This window comes from Lissotriton vulgaris, chromosome 5 (genome assembly GCF_964263255.1).
Source record: "Lissotriton vulgaris chromosome 5, aLisVul1.2, whole genome shotgun sequence".
NCBI classification, from domain to species: Eukaryota; Metazoa; Chordata; class Amphibia; order Caudata; family Salamandridae; genus Lissotriton; species Lissotriton vulgaris.
This window is the reverse complement of record NC_141693.1, coordinates 456,077,465-456,104,676: the sequence shown is the minus strand read 5'-3', so window position 1 is coordinate 456,104,676 and position 27,212 is coordinate 456,077,465. Positions and strand designations below refer to the sequence as shown.

At 44.7% G+C, this 27,212-nt stretch overlaps 1 pseudogene; it reads right to left on the bottom strand.

Annotated features, from left to right (window-relative positions):
• Nucleotides 1-12,375: 12,375 nt before the first annotated feature.
• The window catches only part of LOC147711079 (uncharacterized), a 28,572-nt pseudogene continuing 13,735 nt past the window's right edge, over nt 12,376-27,212 (bottom strand).

Below are 27,212 nucleotides of genomic sequence, written 5' to 3'. Positions count from 1 at the left end.
GTCAGAGCGATGAGCTCTGCAGCTTGAGCAGACAGTGTATCAATGCGATGTGTTTCTTTGACTTCAGTTTCAGTGGTCACTGCATATGCGGCCACTAATTCACCTGTACTTGTTCTCATACATGAACCATCCACGTAAAGTGTCAGGTCTGGGTTAGTCAGTGCAACATCTGTTAAGTCTCGTCGGGGCTTTGTTACTGCATTAATGATCTCTATACAGTCATGTGGAGCTGAATCTGTAATGTTCGAGGGTAACAATGTGGCAGGATTGAGTATGTTACAGTGTCTGATTTCAATGTGTGGCTGGAACAATGTCAGTTCATAACCTGTCAGTCGTGCTATAGTCAAGTGTTGGGTCTGTGTTCTGTTTAAAAGAACCTCCACAGAGTGTGGAACTTGTACTGTCAGGGGATGTCCTAACACTATGGAATCACTTTGTCGGATCGCTAAGGCTGTTGCTGCAACTGATTTCAAGCACACAGGCAGGGCCTGGGCTACTGGGTCTAATGTACTCGAAAAATAAGCACACGGCTTATGTGAACCTGCTTGGTCTTGTGTGAGGACAGATAATGCTGTGCCATCACGTTCTGTAACAAAAAGTGTAAAAGGTTTGCTGTAACAAGGTGTTGCTAAAACTGGTGCTTGACATAATGCTTTCTTTAATTCATCAAAAGCCTGTGTGTGTTCCTGAGTCCAAGGGAGGACAGTCCAAGTCGCTGCCTCCTGTGTTGTCAACTGTATAAGTGGCTTGGCTAGAAATGCGTACTGGGGAATCCATTGCCTGCAGTAAGAGGTGAGGCCAATGAAGGCCCGCACTTCCTTTTGTGTCGTGGGTTGCGGTAAGTGTGCAATTAACTCGATGCGGTCAGGTGTTAGCTGTCTCCCCCTCTTGGACAGCAAGTGCCCAAGGTACACCACTTGCTGAACACAGAATTGTAATTTTGAAGGGGACACCTTGTGTCCCTTGTCAGCTAAGAAATGCAAAACCGTCAGTGATGCATGTTCACATTCAGGTTCGCTACGAGCGGTGACCAGCAGATCATCGACGTACTGCAGCAGGGCAGTGTTAACTGGCATTTGAATACTGTCAAGTTGTCTTTTCAATGCTTGGCTGTAGATGCTGGGGCTTTCTGTGAATCCTTGAGGTGCGCGTGCAAATTTGAAGCTACGGCCATTTAAACAGAATCCGAAAAGGTATTGGCTCTCCGGATCAATGGGGACACTGAAGAAGGCGTTCTTGAGGTCAATTACAGTAAAGAACGTCGCCTCTGAATCAATAGCAGTCAATAAGGATGAGATGTCGGGGACCACAGGGTACTGTGGCACAATGCATTTGTTTAATTCTCGCAGATCAATCACCAACCGATAAACTGGTGGTGCATTTGGGTCAGTACGTTTAAGAATCGGAATGATAGGAGAATTACATAGATTGGAGTCAGTTTCTACAACCACTCCCTGTGCGATGAGCTCTTCAATGATTTCCAGTAAAGCCACTACAGCATCGGGTGGTAACTTGTATTGTCGGATTCGGGGCAGTACAACTCCTGGCTTGAGTGTAACTCGGTATGGTGTAATATGCATACAACCTACATCAGTTGGGCCTTTCGCCCACAAATGTTCTGGTACATTTTTCAATCTCACATCAAAATCTCGTAATACATAGTGACGTTTAAAGTCATGTAAAAACAGTCTAACTCCTTCCGGAGAACAACATATTACAGCTCCTAGAGCTTTCAGTGTCTTGATACCTAACAAGTTTTCTGGACACGACTTCGTGAGTAATAGGTCTGTAGTACGTGACAATGGACCGACTGCTAGGGGAACAGGTTTCGATACTTCATTAACAATGGGCTGTCCTGAAAATCCAAGGGAAACATTCTGTGAGCCTGAGAGGGGTGCCCCTGGAACCTCATCGTGACTTATTGTTGTTCGACTTGCCCCTGTGTCAATCAGAAACTTTCTATCCTTTCCCAATACTTGACTATGTACATAAGGACCCTCTTGATCTACAGGGATTTCAATAAGAGGCAAGCCAACCTCCCTCTCTAGGCTGTTTCATGAATATCGCTGATAATCGGGGTAATCAGATTGAGCATACTGGTACATTTGCTGTGAAACTTGCTGTGTCGCGGCAATGGGCTGTGGACGTGGTACCGCTACTGTCTGTCCTGTCTGTTGTGGAGCAGGCATTGGCTGGGCGTTCTGTGAAATATGTTGCTGAACTTGGTGTTGGACCTGGTCCTGTCTAGGCTGACGTGGTCTCTCTTTAGTTTTTCCTGTTGCTATATTGTATTTCAGAACCGTACATTCATTCACATAGTGTCCTGGCTGTTTACAATAGTTGCATGTCCCTTTAACGGGAGCTGCCGAATTATTTGACTGTGTCATACCCCTTTTCTGACCGTCAGCTGGAACTGACTGAGCAACTAACATTTTCATTTTCGTATCTTTCATACGTCTCTGTTCGTGGTCTTGTTCTTCTCTAATTCTATTCTGGTGGTACTGTAACATTTGTAACATTTGGGAAGGTGTATTTGCTTGCCATGTACTTTCTACTTTCAAAACACGGTTCTTAACTTGAGGCAGGGAATTCTCGACTAATTTTGATACAAAGAGATGCGGGTATGACTCGCTACTTGTTTTCAGGCCACTGTTAATAATAAAACATTTCTCAAATCTAGAATAAAAATCGCTAGTATCTTCATCGTGTTTCTGTTTACAGGCTGAGATTGCGTCCCAGTCTTCCTTTTTAGTTGCTAACAGTCTAGGCAAAACCTGAACTAATAAACCTGGTAATGCTTTAGCTTTATCCCCAAGGCCTAAACCTGCGGTACGACCATTTTCTTCAACTTCTAGTGCTGCCCAATCAATCTTTGTGTCTCCCACCTCCCATTCTTTCTCCTTCAGTTTCTCGTAAATTCCAGCAGGCAACAGTACTTTTAACATTTTCATAATATCTGTATACGTGTAATCGCCCATGAGTAACATATCTTTAATCTCTCGGTGAAAACCTGCGGGGTCTTTATCATGGCTAGGCACTATTTTCTTCATTTCCAATAATTCCATTTTAGTGAGGGGTGTATATACAAATACACGTTCTAGTGTGTTGTCATCTTTTCTGACCGGATGTACTTCCCGTAAGGGATTCTGTCTGTCAAAGTAAAACATTTTTCTTTCTAAGGGTGGTGGAGCTGACATAAACTGTGGTTTCAGAAAAGCACTATATTTGTGTCTATGTTCTAGAATTTCTTTAATTAAATCAGTACCTAGGCCTCTCCATCTATTAGAGAGCAGTTCTACTAATATGTCTGGTAAGGGACCTGGATCAGAATGTTGGCTTTTAAACAACGTAATGAGATGCTGAATCATGTATACACTAGCTAATTTTTGTTCATCAGGGGAAAGGTTCAAAAACGTCTGAGCTACTGCATCGTCATTATATGTACTAGAATCGTTAGCCCATTGTACTGCGGACCGGGCTAGTTCTTGCTCATCCATGGAATTGAGTACGTGGTACCCCATTCGATTTTGAAGTATTTTATCGGTAGCTTGAAACATATGTTCAGGAGAACTCGGGTTTGATATAGCAGAGAGAAAAATTCTTTTGCTTTCTGGACGTATTATTTTCTTGAGGTATTTTCCCTTACCTACATATGCTATGATCTCTTTGTCTGACTGTTGTGATGTTTCTGCTACATTCTCGGTTTCCTCCTCCTCTTGCGAGGAAAGTGGATCGTCTAATTCAAAATCTTCCTCAGGTTCTCGCTGGGCATGTATGTCTATTATTTCTTTACGGATCTTTTTAACCATAATATGTATACTGTTCTCCTTATCATGTTTACCCTCCGCCATGTTCTGGCTCCATTTAATCAGTCTTTTCATCTCAGTTTGCGGAAAACCTGCCTGATCTTGTTCTCTTATTAAACAGTTAACCAAAAATCGCATTATAAAACCTTTAGTCTCAACTTTCTGACGGGACATGGCGTCGGCAACAGACTCCGGTCCTTCTCCTGTTCTGATAAAGAAATACAATTTGTCTAGATGTTCTGGCATTTCGGGTAGTAGCATCAAATAATCTGTAACGCGTCTCAAACGTATGGACGCTAATAACATGGGTCCTGACGTACCAGGCACTGTGTCATATCTGAAGTCTGTAAGTTCTCTTCTAAGTTGTTCGGTCGAAGCGGTTTTCGGCGTTCGAGCCTTTGCTAAATCTCTCATTGTAACTCGGTGTATCTGTGGGGGTGTGTGATAACCTCCTGTAGCACCTCCTGAACCGGAGGCTTGAGCATAACCTGGCTGTACTTGCTGTAGCTGTGTTGGGTCCTGGACCACGCCAGTCCCAAAAGGATTTAATGGATGCAGTTGTTGGATACCAGGGGGGACAACGGGAACGGGTGCGGGTAGCGGAGCTGGAAGGATCTGCTGTTGCGGACCTGGGGGCGGATGATCATGGGGTAGGAGACCGTCAGCAGGTGCAGGTGGTACGGGTACATGGGCAGGTACGGTAGTATATGTGGGAGCTACATCATCTAAATAGGAAGAAATAAAAATGTCTGCTGCGGTCTTGTGACGTAATTTAGTCGGAACCAATGGAGGGGGCAGATCTTTTGGTATTTCCGGAGTGGCCTTAGGTAAACCCTCGGCCAAAAGAGGATACATACCATTCACAAGGGTGTTTCGTTGTCGGTCTACTTGTTCTGCTTTAACTCGTATTCCTTCTTCAACTAGCACGTTTTCTCGGGTTTTATCTGAATCTTCTCTATGTTTCTCTGCTTTTCTGAGTTCTTTCTCTGTACGTCTATGCGATTCTTTACGCCACAATTCTATAGCGTCCTTCTGAGATTGTCTGGCCTTCTTTTTCCATAGCTCTTCTTCTACTCTAATGATGCAATCTGCATCCCATGTCCCTGTAACGGGCCATCTATATTTCTCGTCTAGGTTCTTAGTATAATTGGCCCATAAGTCTAGATATAAGATGGCATCTAAGCCATGCTTATGGTACATTAAATTTGCGGGAGTATCCCTAGGTGGGATAGGAATCGCTTCTTCTAGTATCCCTTTCCTAGTTCCTATCTGTCTTAATTTTCTGAACAGTGGCATCTTGATATTCGGTACTTGATACTTACTTGAACCTGAACACACTTTTGACACAGAAACACAGTAATGTATATCAAACAGTCACTCATACCACGACATTAGTCACATAGAAACATTTTGAACACAGATTAACTAGGCTTGAATTCTATAACGAAAACAAAAATCGAACCCTTGAAAACACGAATACTTGATATACTGCTAAACAGTACAGATACACCGCTAAAACAGTGCAGACCGGGTCTGTGTACCCAAACCCGTCTTGACCGGATGCATAGTAATACACCCGTCTAGATGCGTCCCCAGCAACGGTACTCACCGGGAAGCACGGAACGGAAGGCCTCGGAAAACTCGTCTGGACTGGACCGGACTGGACTGGACTGGACTGGACTCGACTCGTGACGTCACAGGCACGTCGGAACTGGTGGGCCTCTAAACACCTCGGATCTTGCTCTCTTGGCTAGGCTCTGGTCGGGGATCCTCCGCACTCCTTACCGCCTCGTCTGGGTGTCGATCGCAGTCTCAGTCACCTCCGTTGGCCAGAGGGAGATACAGGAAATCCTGCGGGTACGCGTAATTGTCCGTCTTGGCTGTGGCAGGGGGCTAGGTTTGCAACGCACCGCCGGCGCGTAAGGTGGGGGAGGGGTCCCTATTCGGGCGCCAAATTAATGTGGTAAATAAATATTTACCGTCTGAATTTCTATGCAATAAAGTTCAATAAAATAACTCAGTCGAAAATAAGAGGCAAAATCCGTGATATCTGAGTTTCAAAATGGGTTTTATTCCATAAAATGGAATGGTTCGAACCAGGGTATCATGTTCCTTTCACCATAAAGGATCAGGAAGGGATAGAGCATACTTTATTGACAGAGTACAACTTTTATAGTTAATGCACATAATGGTGAGGAATACAGAAGGCGTAACAGCTGAGAGAAACGAGATAAGAACACATGTGCGTAGCAATACGTAATCAGAAGGCGTGCACTAGGGCGTACACAGAGGTGTGTGCTGAAAACGTCACATGAAAGTGTCACAAGTGGGTGGATACATAGTGGAATCTTGCAGTGTCAGCAGAAATCTGTAGCAAGGATGCGCGCGCAGCAGCATGACGTGTGACTGACGTAAGGCTGGAGGGTGCAGGGGACTTGACATTTAGCACTAGAGGAAGGAGACAGAAGTCTGGCATGTCAGATCGACTCGTTCCTAAATCATATCTGATATCTTGTGTTTAGGGAACTATATTATCTGGAAGGAAAGGTCTCTTGGGCAAAAGCTACTCTATACTGACTATTAATGCGTGCAGATGCGACTACATGTCTGCGTGTAATGCGAGAGGCCATGGGCCTACCATGGTAACGGGAGCAATGAATTACTTGCATGGAGACAGAGAGGCCGGGCCCTTTGCTCTGCAGCCGGAGAAATGTTTATCTATTCTGCTAGACTGGAATGTGTTTTCGAGGAGCTGAACTCGGCTATACTGATAACTTGAAGGCAAAATACTGTCTTTGGCAGGCAAGCAGGCCGAGCCGGGCACCGCTCGCCACGCAGGGAGTAGGACAGAGGTCAGGGATGCATCCCACGTTACAGCTAAGAGGAGGCAGAGAACAGAAAGGGCTCGATGGCAGAAATCAGGGCCTAGCTCTGTAGGGCTAGGAAAAACGTGAAAGTGCACCATGAAAAAGACGTTGGCAAGGCATACTTAGGAACTGAATTATCGATCCATTCATGGTGGATCTGAAAGAGGACATGTTAACGTTGGACGCAAATGTATTTGCGTCTTCATAGCAGGTCGAGGAGGGAAGTTACATGCACTTTAAGCTCGTACATGGAGACGGTGGGGTTCGCGTTAGGGGACACAATAGACTCTATAAAAATTTATATTACCTCAGTTGACATGTTATTTTTTGAGGGGGGGGGGTCAATCTAACTTTAAGGCCATTCATCAAGGTGTCAAGCTCTTTGAAGTAACTGATAAAATATTTGTAGCGCTATTAAATAACTTTAAAATAAATAAATAAACTGTTGCAGTGACAATCTCCGTTCCCCGGCACAAGTGATTGTGAAAAGTTTTCCCAGTAACACAAAAAATACTTTTCTATTTTGGGGTTCACATCTCCTCCTCGCTCATAAATATTTGCATGAGCAGCAGCGCTGGCCGGGTGGCGCTTCCCATTGATCAGGGCGCTGTGTGGTTTCCCCAGCTGGTTATTTAGTTCTGAATCTGCCATTATTTGTCTAAGCACAGCTGACCATGCAGAACCGGGTTTCAAAGTGGCTTTATGTTTTGATAAATGAGATCGGCTTGAAAAGTATTTTTTGCACCGAACGCAGAGCTCAATGGAACATGTTGACAGAACCGTTTTAATGCATTTTGGTGGAAATGTGTAAACCAACCGAATAGCTTTTGTCCTTCATAATTGGCAGTAAAAGTAGATGGAAACATCGCCATAACATATGGGAATGCGCGACGAGAAAGGGACATTCCATTTGAGCTGCATACATTACAATTTGCATATCTCTGGCTGTATTGCAGGCACTCGGGATGGGTGTAATGATAAAAAAAAAGCATTTGCAATGCAATGGGTCTCGCATTATTAAAGTTTGAGCTATTGGTGTTGCATTATTTAGCAATGCCAATAGCTCAAACTTTAATAATGCGAGACCTATTGCATTGCTTGTTAGTACATTATATTGAAGATTATTATGGACATTAATTGAGAGGCCACCAGAAACGTGACATATTTTTTGTTTTTATCTTTTGGGTTTAGGAATTCACTGAACCCGATCAACAGAAAGGTTTCTTTTATCCAAGTCCCTTGAAGCTGATATTGCCGTAAGAGGCTATGTGGGCCAGTAGATCAGCGTTTGTGTCTATATTCCAAGTGCCTCTGATGTCTCAAAAGCAAGTCGAAAGTGAGGTAAATTCGTCCTAAGGCATTTATTTTTTAGGACCAACTTTTTAATTGCGATGGTAACCTTGGCCGTAGTCTATAGGCTAGAATTTGAAGCTAATTTTAGATGCTCAATATCTTTGGGTCATGAATGTGGGAGCCTGGGGTTCACCTCTTGGCCTGAAAGAGGACAGTGCTAGTTAAGCAAATGATATCCTGGGGTCTCTGCTTCTAGCCCTTCATGACCTGCTTCTTCCTCAGCCATCTCCCAACTACCATTATCGCTCTCTCCCGAACAGCAATCTACATTTATTATTGTATTGCAACATCACTCTGACCTGCCAGGCTGAAGTCACGTGATTACTGCATCTTCAAGCATACATATGGACAGAAAGAGCAAAGCCTCTGGATGAAATGCTCTCCCAGCGAATGGCACAAGGCAGTGGAAATGCCTCAAAAGTCAGTCCCAATTATTGCACACATTATGTGCCCTACTCCAGCATCCCTGAAACGGCCACAAAGCAGAGAAACCATATAAAAGTATTGTTATGAATGACTTGTAAACCTGCGTACATGGGACCTGACCATCACTGGCACTATATTATATAGATGGAAGGGGCCAGCTAATGCAGGCTAGGTGGATTACCCTGGCTAAGGTTCCTGTCAGGATAAAAGGGAGTTGGACAAGTGAGGAACAGCAGCTTGGTCCCCAGTTTAGGAAGAGGACTGTATTCACCTTGCTCCAGCGTGAGTCATGTGCACAGCAGACATCAACCCCCAGGATGATGGCAAATGAGAGAAAACATTTTGTGGGGGGACAGGCAGTACCACAGAAGACTGAATTATGTGCATTGAATATTACTTTAATTTGTTCAATCCTAATGATTCTACTGAAGACAGACTGAAACCTAATAATCTGGCACTATGAAAAGTATGAAGAATAACTGTATTTGAATTCAAGCAGGCCTAGTATATGTTATGTTAAAAATGCTCTTTTATAGCGCACGGCTACTCCTAGGAGTGTCCCGGCGCTTTGGCAAAGAGCCCTCAATGTAAAAGAAACATAACACTGCGAAAATAGAAAAAAGAGAAGAACAGTTACTGTATAAAAAGCCAGGTTTTTAGTCCTTTCCTAAAAGAGAGCAGATCCTCAGCTTTCCTAAGCAAGACAGGCAGGTCATTCCAACTTTGAGATGCTAGAAAACGAAAAGAGCATCCTCCGGTTCTAGCCCGGCAGATGGGGGGAATCAAGGCTTTGGATAAAGCCTAGAACAGATCCTTAACAATGAAATGCTATTGCTTAAAGCCCTTGACAGGGTATTGTGGTGAGCCAATTCGTGGGGAATTACAAATACTGCATTGTAATCACCATTAGACACTTAAGAGAATGAGTGGATGTGAGGACGGAGCTCAGTTATTAGAATGATCTTTTCCAAAATGGTGGTGCCACAGCATGAGGAGTAGGCAACATTCGGTATTGGGTCAGTTGAACAGGATGATGGGAGTAGAAGAAGCTAGGCGCAGACAGGAGAGAGGAGAAGTAGAGAGAAGAGAGGGTGTTAGATAGAAATGAGGTAATATGAGAGGGTGGCGCCTATGAATATTCTCAAGTTCAGTATGTTGTATTGCTCGGGCTTGATGAGGTGACTGTAAGGAGACAGGAACAGAGAACTGCACATGCTGAGGGATTGGTGGAAGTGATGAGAGCCCAACTACTTGGTATTTCAGCGCCTTGTGTCGCAAAGATGAAACCAGCACTTCTAGGAATCGTTTTAGAGAGCTATGTCAATATGATACAATTGGATTCAAAAAGCCACAAGTATACAACGAGAGATAATTGGGACTTAAACAATTATCTTTAAAATTTTGAAAGAAAATGAAGAACTTTTTAGCAAATTAGGAGCACATGGAGCAAATGGCAAACTTTCAGACATGATGCAATGAGAAAAAATACGAGCATGTCTATTCTCTGCACAAAAAGAGAAGAAATGTTAAATAAAGTTTTTTCTAAAAGCAGAAATCCAGACTCCTCGGCGGACATACACGTGTGAAAATTAACTTTAAAAGTAACAATTTTCCACTTTGGCATGATTGTTATTAGACTACAACTGAGCCCCCGTCCCTCCGACCTCATCTTCAGGTTAACTTCAAAACTAAGGGCCTTATTTAGAGATTGAGAACACGATATTCAGTACCCTGTCTGCCAAACTATTGGTCCGCCGACCCTGTAATGAGACGGTTCGCATCTTAGGTTCTGCTGGAACATCGTCCGCTGGCTCTGCTGGTGGAAACTATTGACATGTGGCATGAGAGTTATTGGGCCCTCGTCAATATATGTCAGACCGTACACCCTAATTAGGACTGACATTCTGACTTAATTTCTTCCTGTTTGGGAGGTCAGGAAAGATTGAAAATCCATTGCCAGTGTGAATGTAAAACAAGATGTAAGAAAGATTGGACTTTTTCATTAATGGAAATTTGCCTCAGGCTTTAATTCGAAAAAACCTCATTATGCTCTTTTACTTTGCAATCCAAATAATAAGATGTAGTAAGGAGACCACGCAAAAGGTAAGAGGCTTCAATTTATTAACTCTCAAAGAACACGCACTCTCAGCTTGCTGGTGCCAGGCTCAGTCAGTGAAGGCAGTCACCAACATTCCAAAGCTGTCTTCACTACAACATTCTAAGACAAAACCATGTGAAAGGGAAAGGGGGGGAGGGAACCAAGAGGGGCAGGATATAACACCTCTTCCTAAGGAAAAGGAGGAAGCAAAGGGGGGGAAAACGGAGGGGAAGGAAGAGAAGGAGGGAAAAGTAGAAGTACTGGATAATGAATTAACAACGAGTGGTCTTACGCAGAAGACCTAGCAGACATTTAATAAGCATCAAAGAAAACGTCACCCTCACACCCTACGGTACTCCTTATGCCAACCTGGGGGGTTGCGTATCCTTGTTCCTCTTCTTACCTGAGACTCCCCAGACTGGGCATTCTGGGACCCTGAACTGCTGCCCTCTCTCTGTTCTACCACATTGGCACCTGTAGCCACCCTGTCCATGCTCCATTTTCTCCCATCTTCCAAGGTGACTACGTTTTTCTTTACTTCCCTTAGTTTCTCTGGGGCATAGTATTTGTCTCCTTTACCTCCCAGACCCTCCGGCTTCCTTATGTAAACCCCTTGTACTTGTCTGAGGAACGTCTCTTTAGCAGCCCATTTGTAATCGTACCAGGCTTTATACTTCCCTTGACGTGTCTCCACTTTTCTCCTGAACTCATCTGGATTAACAGTTACTCTCTCTTTAGGACACAGCCAGTTGGGGGATAACTTTGAGCTTGGTTTCCTCCCTCTCAACAACTCAAAAGGGGTACGACCTGTGCTGAGACTGGGTGTAGTATGATACGACCATAGCATATCCCTGATTGCCGGCTCAATTGGTTTACCTGACTTCCCTGCAAGTTGTATGCATTCTTTTAACATTCTATTGGCCCTCTCCACTTTACCGTTAGCTTTTGGACAATAGAGTGGTGTGCATATGTGGTATATAGACATGTCCTTTAGAAACTCTCTCATTTCCTCCGACACCAACTGAACCCCATTGTCCGTGACTAAGGTTGAGGGAATGCCTTCCTTAGAGAAAATGCCACTCAAGAAAACAATAAGTGCCTACGTGTTTATGTTGTTCACAAATGCATATGAAATCCAGTTTGAATAATAGTCAAAAAGTACCAGTAGATACCAGTCCTGAGGACCCTTAGCATGTATTGGCCCAGTGATGTCGAAACCAAGCTTGTCCCATGGGGACACGGGGATCTCTACAGGAATAAGAGGGGTAAGCCTAGTTGTTCTAGATTTGTCACTCAATCCCCATGCATAACAGTCTTTTACCTTTTCTTGCATCAACTGATCCATCCCGGGAACCAATATTCTGACCTCAATCTAGCCTTGCAGAGGCTTCTCCCCAAGTGCCCTTCATGTGTAAGATCAATTATTTGGCTTGTCAGACCTTCAGGAGGAACAATTCTCCCCGACTTGAAAAGATAATTCCCTTCAATTGAAAGGCCTTCTCTTACGTTCCAAAACGGTTGTATTTCACTTGGAAGTTCTTTACATTTATTAGGCCAACCCTTGATTACATATGACTTCACACTTTTGATGATGTCATCATTCTCCATGTGATTGTCCCACTGATCCTTTGTCACAGCTGGTAGTCTTACCTCCATAACACTTTCATTATTATTGGCTTCAACAGTATCAGTTTTCACAGGTGCCCTTGACAAAAAGTCTGGTACCTTATTCTGCTGACCAGGAACATGCACCATTTTGAAGTTGAACCCTTGAAGCCCAATTGTCCATTTTGCAATGCGTGGGGTCATGTTCTTCAAATCTTTTTTACAGAAGAGGTTTATGGTCCGTATGTACTTCAAACGGTAGTCCCCAAACATAGAAGCTGAAATGTTTTGCTGCCCAATACACCGTCAATGCTTCCTTCTCTACTGTAGAGTAATTTAACTCAGCACCAGTGAGAGTTCGAGATGCGAAGGCTACTATATTCACATTCGTGTCCTGCCTTTGCGAAAGTGTTGCCCCAATGCCTTTCCCACTAGCATCAGTAGTGATTATTGTGTCTTTTTCCACATTGAACTTCCCTATAAATGGAGCAGAAATTATGGATTCTTTTATGCTTTCTGAGGCATTTTTTTGGTCTTGACCCTAGGTGAACACTGAGTCTTTCTTCATGAGTTCTCCGAGGGGTTGCGACAACACTGCAAAGTTTTTCATGTACTTAGACATATATTCAGCCAACCCTAGGAAGGCCAACATTTCCTCTTTGCCGTTGGGGTGGGAGCTCTTCTTACTGCTTCTAGCAGATCTATCTTAGGTTTTATGTCCTCCTCCGAGATTGTGTGACCAAGATAGTCTACTGAAGCCACCCCTATTTTACATTTGCTTTCTTTCGTGGTGAACCCTACATCTCTTAGGGCCATATGCATCAACGCATTTTCCCATTTACACAGAATGGGCAAAACCCTTTGATGCATCTGGCCCTTAGTTTTTTGAGAACTGTGCCAGCATTTGAATTATGTTCCATTTCACATGAACCATATATCAATATGCCGTCCTGGAAGCATAAATGTCCACATGCATCAAAGTCAATTGCATTCGCAAACGGTGCGAATCGCAATTTTCAGCCGTTTGCGAATGCATTTGACTAATTTGGAATGCATCATGCATTTCGCAATTTTAGGAATCGCAACCATGTTGCGATTTTTAAAATTGCGATTGCATTTAAGAAATTGCAATTTCTGATTTCTTAAATGCAATGCATGATCATTTTTTAATTGCGAATTCGCAATTTGGAAGTGGAACTTCATGCTAATTTACTGAAAACTTTCAAATATGCACAAATTGCATTTTTGAAAGTTTTAATTTACACACACACATGCCCTTGGGGCATGTGTGTGTGTAAATTGCATTTAAAGTTACATTTCAGGGGTGCAGGGAGGGGTTCTTTGGACCCCCCCTGCACCCTTGAAATTGCATTCACATTTTGTGAATCACAATTTGAAATTCCCAAAATGTGAATGCCTTCCCATTCATTCCTATGGGCCTTTTGGCCCATAGGAATCAATGGGAAGGGTTTCCTTAATTGCGATTCGCAAATTGTGAATCGCAATTAAGGAAAAATACCGAATCGCAATAAAAAATGTGAATTTTTCATGCATTGCCGTTTGCGATTTCTAAATTGCGATTCCTTAATTTTCGCAATTTAGGAATCGCAAACGGCAACAATGATGTATGTGACCGAAAGTCTTAGGACAATCTTTAAGAACATGTTGCATCGCTCTTTGAAAAGCTAAAGCAGCGGATGCCAAACCAAATGGCATCCGCAAGAATTTGTAGTTGCGAAACGGGGTAGTGAATGCAGTCAAAGGTTGAGATTCTGGTTGTAACTTAATTTGATAATAGGCCGAGGAGAGGTCTAGAACACTGAAAAACTTCGCTCCCTGTATAGTGCTTAACATTTAATTTATCCTTGGCTAAGGATGTCTGTCGACCAGAATGTTTGCATTTAGGGCTCTTAAATCCACACACAGTCTTATGCTCCGACCACAGTCCTTGGTCGTGATAAGCACTGGCGCCAACCAAGCTGAACTTTCTATTTCTTGTATCACACCCTGGTTTACCAATCTCTCAATTTCCAATCTAAGTGGTTCTCTCAACAGTAAAGGAATAGAGCGTGTTTTGTGAACCACAGGTACAGCACCTTCTTTGAGAACAATCTTATGCATATAGTTTTTTTAACAGGCCTAAATTCTCATTAAACACATCTGGACATTCTTTTATTAAATTTGCCCCAATTACAAAAAGTTCAATGAGTAAGACTTGTTCCTGGTTGTTCGGATCTAGGGTGATTCCTAATTCCTTTTGGTGTTTCCACCCTAACAAACTAGAACCCTGCTTAGTTATGTATACTTTTCCCCACTGTGTGCCTGTTTTTGAATGAAGTCCTGATCCTTGCCATACCTTTCGAGGTTATTGGTTCTTTATTGTACCCTGAAGGACATATGCCAGCCATTTCAATGTTTATGTTTTGCCCGGCAAACTTCTCATTAAATTCATTCTTATCCACTAGGGTAAATGGAGAACAAGAGTCTGCATAAACTTTAAATTTCTCTCCATCCAGACAAACTTCACAGGTAGGATACTGTGTTTTTTCCTCTGAGTCTACCTCCTCAATCTGAAAAATAAAACTCTTCTCCTCTTCCCTTTCTATCACAGGGTTGTCAATCAAATGCACTCTAGGGGTAAAAACATTACACACCTTCGAGAAATGCCTCTCTTATTACTTTTTCTACACATTATATTCCTGGCAGGGCATTTCCAATTATTGGCTAAATGATTAGTGCTGCCACATCTGTAGCACTGCAACCCTTTGTTTTTCTTTCTTGCCTCCTCTTTACTTTTAACATCCACTTTACACACCGCCTCTTCACCATTAAACAACTTATGTTCACTCTTCTCTTTAGATCCCTCAGAAATGCTCATCTCTCTCATACACTGCGCTGTGTGTTCTAACCCTTTAGCAATGCTTATTGCTTCCTCCAGGTCAGGATTTCTAGTAAGTAATTCTTCCTGTACCTTCTGGTCATTGGTACACCTAACTAACTGATCTCTGATCAGTGAGTCTGTCAGAGCTTTAAATTCGCAAGTGGCTGACATTCCTCTTAACACTGCAATATAGGAAGACACCTTTTCATCCTTCTTTTGACATCTTTTAAAAAATGTGTGTCTTTCTAGGACTACGTTTACTTTTATCCTGAAATGTGCCTCCAGTTTCCTTAAAGTGTACTCATAAACATCAACATCTACCTCTTCTTCCTGTGGCTTCTCATCGACTAATCTGTCTGTTATATCCTCAAAAACCTTCCTTCCTTGAATCCCTAGATTGTACAACAAGATGTGTTCCTTTCTCACATTTGAAAAGTTTCCACCCCCAATGGCTATTAAATAAGATTTGAAGATTCATTCCCACCTTCTCCATGGTATTTCTGGCTCTCCTACCTCGTTCAAAAAGGGGGGAGGTTGATTCATTCCTGCACCTGCCATGACCGCACCGAGGATGGTAATAAGCAGGTAACCCAATAAAAGTACCAAGGAAAATTATATTAAAAAAATGAATAGTACAGCTAAAATCTGTTATCGATACACGTTTTTTGGGGGGAAATTAATATGTGGCAGATGAATGTACTCCTTAACAACACTATGCAGTTAAGACCAATAAAATATGCCCCCTGAAGAACTTATCAATTTTGCTGCGTGGTATAGAGTCTTGTTTCTAAGATTAAATCAAAACCTTCACTTGGCTCCAACTGAGTGAAAGAGGGCAACCGTCCTTTGGTGAAGTTTTGTAGGGAAAGAGTTTTCACAAACATCCAACTCCTCACTGTGTGCTTTACATCCACTGGCTGTGTGGTAATAGTCCTGTTTCTATGACTAATTCCCAAAATTCTCCTCGGCACCAACTGAGTGAAAGGGGAGGCGGGAACTTCCTTTTGGTGAAGTATGTTGTGGAAAGAGTAAAGAAGTAAGACTACACCTTTTCACAACGCTCTGCACTCCCACCAAAATGGCGAAAAAGAAAATGCAGCAGACTCCTTCCCCCTTCGGGAGATTATATTTCCACCGCAGCCGTTTCTGCTAGCTCTATTAAGCTCTGCAGGCAGGCGCTCCGTCGAAACCCTCTCCCGACACCCCAGCTAGACACACTGAAGAAGGCGCAGGAATGTCAAAGAGACATACTGGTGAAGATACGGCCATCGTCAATGCCCGAGGTAGGCACCATGCTCAGCTGCACCGCAACTTCATTTCCAGCCTTCGCCAAGAACCGGCACAAGCAGCACAGTTACAGCCATTACACAGTCCACAGCTCGCGCTTATGATTAGGCAGGCGCAAAACCTTCCTCAATGGGTGCTTTGATACTCCCCACCTCAGGCACCACATAGGACAGGTGCGGGGAATAAAGCGGACCTTTACGCAACAGACAGCAGCAACACCGGGAAACTTCACTCCGTCCAGCCTTTCATCCACTCCAATTAACCGCATAGATTACCCCTAGAATGAGGGGCTGAGGAGGACACCTCCTCTGGAGCTCAAGTGGAACGAGCAAACTCCTGAATAATCCTCACGAGTGTGAGCGTGTCTCACCTCATTAAGATGCCCTTGAAAACTTCAACGAAACACTGGGTCCTGAGCTTCATGGGGCATGAACTCGAACTTGACCCTCCGCAGCCTTCTGGAACCAGCAAGTCGAACGAAACACAGGGGAGGATACGTCGCTGTCCCTGTCACAGCACCTCTTCGTTCGTCGCCAAAAATGTAGTAAGGAGACCACGCAGAAGGTAAGAGGCTTCAATTTATTAACTCTCAAAGAACACGGACCCTCAGCTTGCTGGTGCCAGGCTCAGTCAGTGAAGGCAGTCACCAACATTCCAAAGCTGCCTTCACTCCAACATTCTAAGACAAAACCATGTGAAAGAGAAAGGGGGAGAAGGGAAGGAACCAAGAGGGGCAGGATATAACACATAAGCTCTTTTACTTTGCAATCAAAATAATAAGGAAACATGGAAATCTGTCATATTACATAAATGTTCTTTATTGATATAAGTACAGAATTCAGCAACCCAGAATACATTTAGCAATATTAATAACCATGACCTATTGTCATGCAAATACAGCTAGACAATCAATAACAAATGAAAAAAAGAAACACAAATTGTGAAAACCAGAAAAAACACAGACATAGCATGCATTGCTCCCCTCACCAACCTCGGACTCCGACAGCTCGTGACAACACCCACCCACTCTGCCGGCCACACGCTGGACCCTATCTTCTCCGCAAGCACCCACGTCTCCTTCAGCCATACAACCAAACTCCACTGGACCGACCATCTCTTCATCCACTTCACCTTCCGGAAACCCACCACGCCCCACTGCACCCAACAGATCCCCCATCGCTGCTGGAGCAAAGTCACCGAAGACCAGCTCACCAGCACCCTCACCAAGAGCCCTCCCACCGACTCCACCGACCCTGGCGCCGCCGCTAGCAACCTCAGACGATGGATCAATGACTGCGCCAACACCCTTACACCGGTCAAGAATCCCTCCAACAGACGCACCAACAGTAACACCAGCTGGTTTACCGCGGACCTCCAGACCTTCAAGCAACACTGCCGAAAACTGGAGAAGAAGTGGCGCCACAATCAGACACCAGTGAACCTAGCAGCCCCCAAGGACGCCCTACGCCAGGGGTCTCCAAACCGGTCCTGGAGGGCCGGATTCATGCCAGAATTTTTGGATATCCCCATTGAGATACATGTAGTTATTTTAAAAATCTGGCATGGATTCGGCCCTCCAGGACCGGTTTGGAGACCCCTGCCCCACGCAAACATCATCACTTCTTCAGAACCGCCAAAAAGACCTCATTCAAGGACAGCCTCGACAACAACGCACACAACAGCAAAGAGCTCTTCAACATTGTGAAGGAACTCTCCAACCCCAGCTCCAACACCAGCGACATCCCACCATCTCAAGAGCTGTGCTATGCCCTCGCCTCCTTCTTCCACCGCAAGATCGCAACATCCACGACAGCTTCAACAACCAGACCACCACATCAGCCAACACCCCCCCGGGCCCTACGGCTACCATCCACAGTGACCCACTGCTCACATTGTCTAACATCAACGACGATGGCCCCATCAAAATTATGAGCACCATCCACTCCGGCTCCCCGTCCGACCCATGCCCCCACCACATCTTCAACAAAGCCAGCGCCTCCATCGCACCCCACCTCTGCCATCAACATCTTAGAAACCGGGACCTTCCAGGAGAGCTGGAAGCACGCCAAATTCAACGCCTTGCTCAAGAAACGGAAGGCAGACCGAGGGGCCTCAAGAACTTCCGGGCCATCTCCCTGCTCCTGTTCCCGGCAAAGGTCATCGAGAAGACCGTCAACAAACAGCTGACCCACTACCTCGAGGAGAACAACGTCCTGGACCTGTCCCAGTCTGGCTTCCACAGCAACTACAGCACCGAAACGGCCCTCATCAACGCCACTAATGACATCAGGGCCCTGCTGGACAATAGCGAGAACGCGGCCCTCATCCTCCTGGACCTCTCAGCTGCTTTCGACACGGTCTGCCACCACACCCTGCGCACCAGCTTCCACAACGCAGGAATCCGCGGAAAAGCACTGGAATGGACCTCATCCTTCCTCTTCGACAGAACGCAGAGCATCCGACTACCCCATTCTGATCCGAAGCCTCCAAGATCATCTGCGGCGTACCCCAAGGATCATCCCTCGGCCTGACCCTCTTCAACATTTACATGGCCCCTCTCGCCCGCGTCGCTAAGCTGCATGAACTCAACATCATCTCCTACGCCGAAAACACACAGCTGATCCTCTCCCTCACCAAAGACCCTCGCACCATCAAAACCAACCTCCACGAAGGAATGAAAGCTGTCGCTGAGTGGATGAAGAACAGCCGCCTGAAACTGAACTGGGACAAGGCGGATGTCCTTATCCTCGGCTCCACCCCCTCAGCATGGGACGACTCCTGGTGGCCAGCTGCCCTGGGTGCAGCCCCAACACCCATGCACGCAATCTGGGAATTATCCTCGACTCAACTCTCTCCATGACCAAGCAAGTCAACGCCGTCTCATCCTCCTGCTTCAACACCCTCCGCATGCGCCAAAAGATCTTCAGGTGGTTCCCCACCGACACAAGAACTGTCACCCAGGCCATCGTCAGCAGCAGGTTGGACTACGGAAACGCCCTCTACGCGGGAGCCCCAGCCAAACTGCTGAAAAGACTGCAACGCATAAAGAATGCCTCTGCACACCTGATCCTTGACATCCCTCGCTACAGCCACATCACACCCCACCTGAGAGACCTGCACTGGCTTCCCATCAACAAGAGGATCACCTTTAAACTCCTCACCCACGGACACAAGGCACTCCACAACACCGAACCAACATACCTCAACAAACGACTCACCTTCTACACCCCGAACCGCCAGCTCCGCTCCGCCGACCTCGCCCTCCGCATCCGAAGAACGACCACCGGCGGCAGATCATTCTCCTACCTGATCAAGTAATGGAACGACCTCCCCATCCTCCTACCGAAGACCTCCTGACCTTCAGGAGGCTACTCAAGACCCCCTCTCCCTCAGCGCCTTGAGACCCTTACGGGTGAGTAGCGCACTCTATAAATGCCTTGATTGATTGATTGATTGATGTATGCATCACCCAAAAAAGTGACTTGATTTGTTCTGATCCTAATCAAATCTTTGTTCTATCACACTTCAAAAGTGCTTTTGGTTTCCGAACTGCTAAATATGTAGTTTTTGAAAAAATGACATTCTACAGCCTTCCCTTTCACACTTTTTGTACCCTAGCAAGATTGTCACATTTTAAGAATAGTGGGGGCGCTCCATCACAAAGTCCAAAAAGGCAACGTTTGTATCAAAATTATTCCTTCTTTATTCATTAAGCTTTGTGGAAAAATTCATCATTTCAATCATACAAGAATCAGCCAACGCGTTTCTCTCACACAACGGGAGCTTCCTCAGGGCATATAGTTTTGATGGTCTTCAGTTATGGTTCCGTAATATCTCTGTAAGTAGCGTAGTGGCAATTGTATTTAAGGACCACTGTCACCTTGATTAGTCGGCTCCTATGTGTATCCGATGGCCATAATTATATTTGTAGACAATCTTGAATAGGTGGTTGGGAGTCCGTAAGAGTAATCGTCCCAAGGTAGTGTGTACAGGTAATAAAGCGTAGGACCATTTTTAATACTATTATCAATTAAATCATCAATGGAAGTTCACACCGCACAGCCTTGTCATGGTAAAGAAGAACTAAAATGGGTTCTTCTGCATATAATCAGGCGTGAGGAAGCTCCCGGTGTGGGAGAGAAACGCGTTGGCTGATTCTTGTATGATTAAAATGATGAATTTTTCCACAAAGCTTAATGAATAAAGAAGGAATAATTTTGATACATGCGCCCCCACTATTCTTAAAATGTTCCATGATCTGGCTATACAGTGACGTTACTCAGCAGCATACGTCAAGGGAGGCAGCACATCTGTTAAAACTTATTAGGAACTGGGACTAAGGTGCGGCAATTCTAAGGCCCGCTGCTGCTCTTGCTGAAAAACAAGATTGTCACATTAACTTTCCCTTTCTTTCTCTGACCGCAAAGTGAGAGGGGTTTTGTAAACAGGCATGTAAATAGGAAACTTGAGAGCTTTAAATTGAACCTCAGATGTTTTAGACAGATGGATGACTTCCAGTGCTCCAACCGTACTACTGATTTAAGGCGACATGGATGAACTGAATAAGTCTGTCACACAGGATCACACTGAGAGTCAGTAAGGAGGTGGGAACTACTATTTGTTGCCAAGGCCCTGGATGTTTTGTGCACTCGCAGCCCCTCTGTTGAGTACTGCATTTACAGTCCCACTATCAATGAGGCAAAATCTGCAAGATGTGGATACATGTGTCTGATCCATGTAGGCAAGATGACACTGCTGCATTTAGGCTTTATCGCAGGGTCGTCCCATGGAAATATCAAAATGCAAGGCATTGGCAAACCAGTAGCCCTAGCATGATGTATAGAAGTAATGTCACACATGGGTTTCTCCTGTGATGTGTTCCATATATCTGCTCCATTTCTTGCTGAAATGTGACGGAGGCAACATGGAAACACCATAGACACACCAACCAGTTCCTCAGCTGCCTCAAACTTGCAGAGTCACTAAACCCTTTGCCGCATCACCAAAACTAGCAGTCAAAATAAGCTTCATATTTGTAGTGTCTGACATGTGCAACACTACAAGTGGTGGTTCAATTACTTCCTTAGGTTTAAGGTTAATTGTGGCTTCATCCGAGTGCAACATGATAGGTAATAAAAATGTGCACTATCATGAGACTCTGCACCTGATGGGCCCACACAAACTATATCTCTAGTGTCTGCGTATATCTTGATGGTCCAAAGTCTTGCTGCATCCTCAGATTTGGCTGGACACCACGGAATTAGCTCTCCTTGCTGCCAAAACAATCAAGGATTGTGAAAGTGTGCATGAGCACTTCAACTCGCATCTGGGCAGCAATTTAGGAGGCTGTGCTCATGATTGTCAATCAATACACTGTGCGGAAAGGGGCATTGATGTGTTGTAGATGGACTTTAATGCCCTGAATATTATAATTATTGGTCTACTGGCATCCAGCTATTTGCTGCACTGACAGAACACCATAAGTCAAAACGGTGCTTTATAACAAAAAAACGCTATAGAAAAACCTAGAGACATGCCATCATCATGTGCAAAATTATTGCATGTCAGAGGGACTTTGCGTGAAAAACAGAACGGTGGAGAAAAACAAATACAAGATAGTCCGGAAGGCCCTGCACTTACTTGCCCGTGCTAACTTCACCGAACGTCTAAAATGGCACTTCAACTGGGGGAGAAACAGCTTCCAAGAAACCTTCCTCATCACCAGTCCCTGAGTTGCCAACATTCACCTGACCAGATAATTGGTACGTTGTCCCCATGACTTCTCTACCCCTGATCACCTCATCTGCCCCACGGAAGGCATAGGAAAAGAAAACAGGCATTGGCTAAGCCAATGAGCCAACCAATGGTTGCCAACTTTTGACTTTGCCAATGTTTGTGAATGTTTTTTGTAGACTGTTCAAGAGGACTACGTTTTGTGCGTAAGTGCCCATTATGCAATAGCAGAATGCCACCACTCACAGAGAGGTAAGTCAACGGTTAAAATGGGCTGACCATGTGCCCTGTGTTGTATTTGGTGGTGAGCAGAACAAAACATGTGAACAAACCAGCATGTGAACGAACCACTGGCAGACCACTAGATAAAGATCGCTGGCTGACCGACCCTATAACAAAGAATATTATAGATATCATTTTAATAAAATCAAAAGAACTTGCTAACGCCAGTCCTAAATAGAGACACCTGTTAGTGTGACACATCTGAAGCATATTCAATACATAGGAAGAAGTGGAGCCCTGTTTGAACAATCTATTTTGCTTATAAATTATGAGAACACGTAGGTTCTGGTAGGACTTTACGTGCCTGATGTAACCACTCACTTAACGCCACCCCAGCCCTTTTGTGCCCTAATGGGACAGGGCCTTTAAAATGATCAGACAGTGGATGAACAAATTATGCAGAAGGCTGACTAAATAATGTAGCTAGGAAAGGTAAAATATGAGGCGCAATGGGGTACATTCGATAGAGTATTATTTCACTGTGGTGTCATTCTAACACACATTTTGCTACAGATAGGGATCATATGGGAAGTACGGTAAGAAAGTAGTTATGTGGAAAAAGCTGAAGGGTCTCATAATTCCAGTGTTCCTGAGAAAGGATAGCAGCTTAATTACGGATGTAGTCTAAGAAACATCTGGGCTTTGAAGGAAGCCATGTTGTTATTTTTAAATAGATTCATCTCAGTAATTCAAAACAGAGTGCTGTGCAACATTAAAGGTGGGGCACATTTCCTTTTCATGTCATCTTCAAAGCCCTGCTACAACATGAACATTCAGGGACTATCTGTACTCTTCTCCATCCTCTAATTAGAGGTGCAAGTGATCATAATTCTTCGTTTTAACACAGAGGATGCAAGATAAAAGCAAAGTGTATTTTATACAAGATTGCAGTGCCCACTGAACCATAATTAACTTTCTAAGCACTCACGAATAAATAATGCATGCACAATATTTCTGCGCATTTTATTCATAGCACAAAGAGAATATTTTATAAGCAGAAGGGCATTCAGTGGCGAATAGAAGTCTTAAAGGCAAAATGATTCAGATGCACAAATTGCATTTGTTTTATTTATGTTGAAAATATTAAGGGGCTTATTTATGGGCCCTTGCGTCACTTTTTCACCGCTGGTGCATCACTTTTTGTGACGCACCAGCGGTGTAAAAAATGAGGCATGTTGCTCCATATTTACAAACGGACGCATCTAGGTAGATGGGTCACTTTGTAAACACCCTGCTCCACATTATATCTGTGGCAAATAGAATGTATGCAGGGGGGCGTTCTGACTCAGGAAAGGGTCGTAGAAGTGACACAGTGTAATCTATGAGATTTCACTGCACTACTTCTAGGGTGCAAATGCGCCAAGACTTACGCCTGCCTCATGGCAGGCGTAAGACTGACGCAGGCACATTTACCATGGGACTTGCCCATGTGTAAATGATTAATTGCTGGAGTTGCGCCACTTTTGTGACACACTCCAGCAATGTGTCATTTTTGCGTCTACAGATACGTCCGAAATACGGACGTATCTGTAACTCCATGCGACATGATGCATCATACTGTAAATATGACACATCATTGGTGTCGCAACGAGGAAGCAATGAAAAGTGACGCATCGCTGTTTTCTCGCAGCGATGCGTCACTTTTTATAAATGGGGGCCTAAACACCATAACAAGATGAGTGCCCATCACGATAATATCACACGGATTTGTGGAATGAATGAATGAATGAATGAATTAGGAATTTATATGGGCGCAACTTAACCCGAAGGCATCAAGGCGCATCAGATGGAAAAATAAACAGCTGAGTGGTCGGAGGCAAATAAAGGAAGCAGATGTTACAGGTAGGATTCTGCAAATAGCCAGGTTTTTAGATTCTTCCGGAAAAGGGCAAGAGATGGCTGGCTCTTAAGGTCAGCGGGAAGAGTGTTCCATAGTTTGGGGGCGAGGGAGAAAAAGGCTCTTCCTCCTCATCTGGCTTTAAGGATCCGGGGGTCACCACGAGGTTTTTGTGGGCCGATCTCGGGGCCCTACCCGGGGTGTAGAAGGACACGAGAGATCCAATGTCCTCAGCACCCAGGCCGTGTAAGGCACGGTAGGTCAGAACCAGTCATCATCTGTAAGATCCCCTAGCGCTTTGGAATTTTGGCCCATTTTTCGGCTAAGGGATTCAAACTGGCCTGACTCAATATGGTCTACCCCTCTTGTGTATGGTTGTGTCTGATTTTCACCGTTGGTGCATCACTTTTTGTGACGCACCAGCAGTGTAAAAAATGAGCCATGTTGCTCCATATTTACAAATTGACACATCTAGGTAGATGGGTCACTTTGTAAACACCCTGCTCCACATTATATCTTTACGATCTGTGCTAAAAGGTGATTTATATTATAGACCCTGTTAACCTATGACTCCACTAATGGTCTGTTCAGTATTAGATTATATTGGATAGTGGTCGGCAAGATCCTAATGGTTCAGACATGAGGTTCACTGTAACTGCCTGACATAGTAACTCCATGTCTCAAGGGAGGTTCTGCCAGTCCTGTTTTTTTAGCCACCACTACGAAGCATGCTTTGCTTTATAGATGTTGGCTGAAAATTCAGGATTAGTTGAAAGACACCCTCGTGATCCAGGGCTGGCTTTGGCTTGATACAGAGTCACATTTTACAAATCAGCTGCTTATTTGTTATATTTATTTGAATTATGCATTCAGGCGATCACTTGAAATCCTCTATTTCTCTCAACACAACAGCCACAGGAGAAAACAAAGCAAGGTATTGAGAATGAAAAAGCTAGCAAGAGAAGCAGGAGCGTGCTGCAGGGTTCCTGAAAGCAGAGCTAAGGCTAGAGGGCCCTGTACAGGACTGCTTGGAGATACAGTAGCTGAGTGTGTTTTCGAAACAAGAGCCCAGTTCACAGACCATATACACAGTTTTACTTGGTGTGTTAAGCGTTCTTGCCATAGAAGCTCAGTGATGTCTGGTCAGTTGGTGAATGGGAATGCAGCTGGCCACGTCGCACGCATGACAACATAGCGGGGACAGCATCTTAGTGTTGCTCTCCTGCTTGGATGGTAGCTGAGCCCACGGTGCCACCATAGGTAGAAAAGGTTGGTCATCTGTCTATTTATTGCCCTGGGCGTCAGGAAGGAAGGAGTAAGGCCAAGATGTCTCATAAGGGGTCAACTCCTAGGGGCGGGCCTCTTTAGCCGTTATCCCACGATTGCTCCAAGTGTGCTGGATGGCACCCTGCAACCAATTGCAGAAAAGGAAGCAAGGCAGATAAACCAAGATGTGTTCTGGTGCAAAGTAGCCTTAATTGTCCTCAGTCCTAACACTCCATGGTAGCACCAGCTCCCATATCCTTTACTATCTAGGCCCTTATCCTTAAGGACTACCATAGATCAGCAGAGAGTGAACTGTTCAAGGGTTGTAGTGAAGGCTTTATGATTCCACATTCAGGACCCGCAGTTAAGAGACAGGCCAAGAACCTACGATCAGCCATAGAAGCACCGGGGGTGGTCAGGGAGATGTTGAAGAAGGAGTTTCATTTGTGGAGGGTGGCTGGCCCTTTTGTCCAGCCACCCCTTCCACATTTCATTGTGTTTCCTCTGGGAATTGTGCCCAAGCAAGAGCAAGGCAAGTACAGGATGATTCACCATCTCTCCTACCCCAAGGGGTCATCAGTGAATGACTACCTGGATGATGGAGCATGCTTGGTTTGTTTTGCTTCGTTTGACAAGGCAGTCGATTTGGTTCGGGCAGTAAGCAAGGGTGCTCTTATGGCGAAAGCGGATATTGAGCCTCCTTTCTGACTCCTCCCAGTCCATCCCGATAGTTTTCACATACTAAGCATGCAGTGGATGGCCAGTATGTCTACGATAAATACATGCCCATGAACTGTGCAATGCCATGTTCCCTATTCGAAATGTTCACGTGCCTCCTGGAGTGGGCATTGAGGCAGAGAATCCCCCAGGGAGCTCATTGCTTTATCTAGAAGGCTTCCTCCTTATCGGTAAGGCAGGTTCCAGTGAGTGCGGTGAAACCCTCTGTGCATTTCAGCAACTTAGTCAGTTATTAGTGGTGCCCTTGGCACCAGAGAAGACCAAGGCACAGAGTGTTTGACATACTTGGACATTGAAATTGATTCTACAGAAGGGATGTACAGGCTGCTGAAAGATAAGGTTGATGCTCCTAAAACTGACATTCTGCAGATCTTGAACAGGAACAAAGTGACGCTGGCCACAATCCAGAGCTTGCTTGGCGGGCTAAACGTTGCAGCTAGGATTATACCTGCTGGTAGACTCTTTGCCAGGTGGCTTGCTAGTGCGATAGTAAAAGTAACAATGCCCATCACTTAGTGTGCCTCAGTAGAGGACTGAAAGATGACTTGCCCATGTGGCTGTTCTTTCTGAATTAGTTGAATGGGGCGCTGTTGTGGCGCACACCATGGTGCAACAGTCAGCAGCTTTAGCTGTTCACTGATGTGTCTGGGAGAGAGGGCTTTGGGACCATTCTGGGCAGAGTGGTGTGCAGGAAAATGGCCTAATGCATGGAGGAGCATGGGCTTACAAAAAACATCACTTTCTGGAAATGTTCCCAAATGTTTTGTCACTCCATCTATGGTGGCAAGTGCTAGCTAACAGAAGGATTACATTCTGGTCAGACAATATGGCTGCAGTGCAGGCCGTTAACTGCCAATGTAACAGTTGGCCAGTCTTCGTGGGGCTGTTGAGAAAATTGGTGAGGGTGTGCCTGTTAACGAATGTGAAATTTTGCACATGCCATGTCCAAGGGGGGAAGAATGTAGCCACAGTCGCTCTTTCTCATTTTCAGTAGGTGAAATTAGGGGCATATTACCCCAGGCGACAAGGCAGA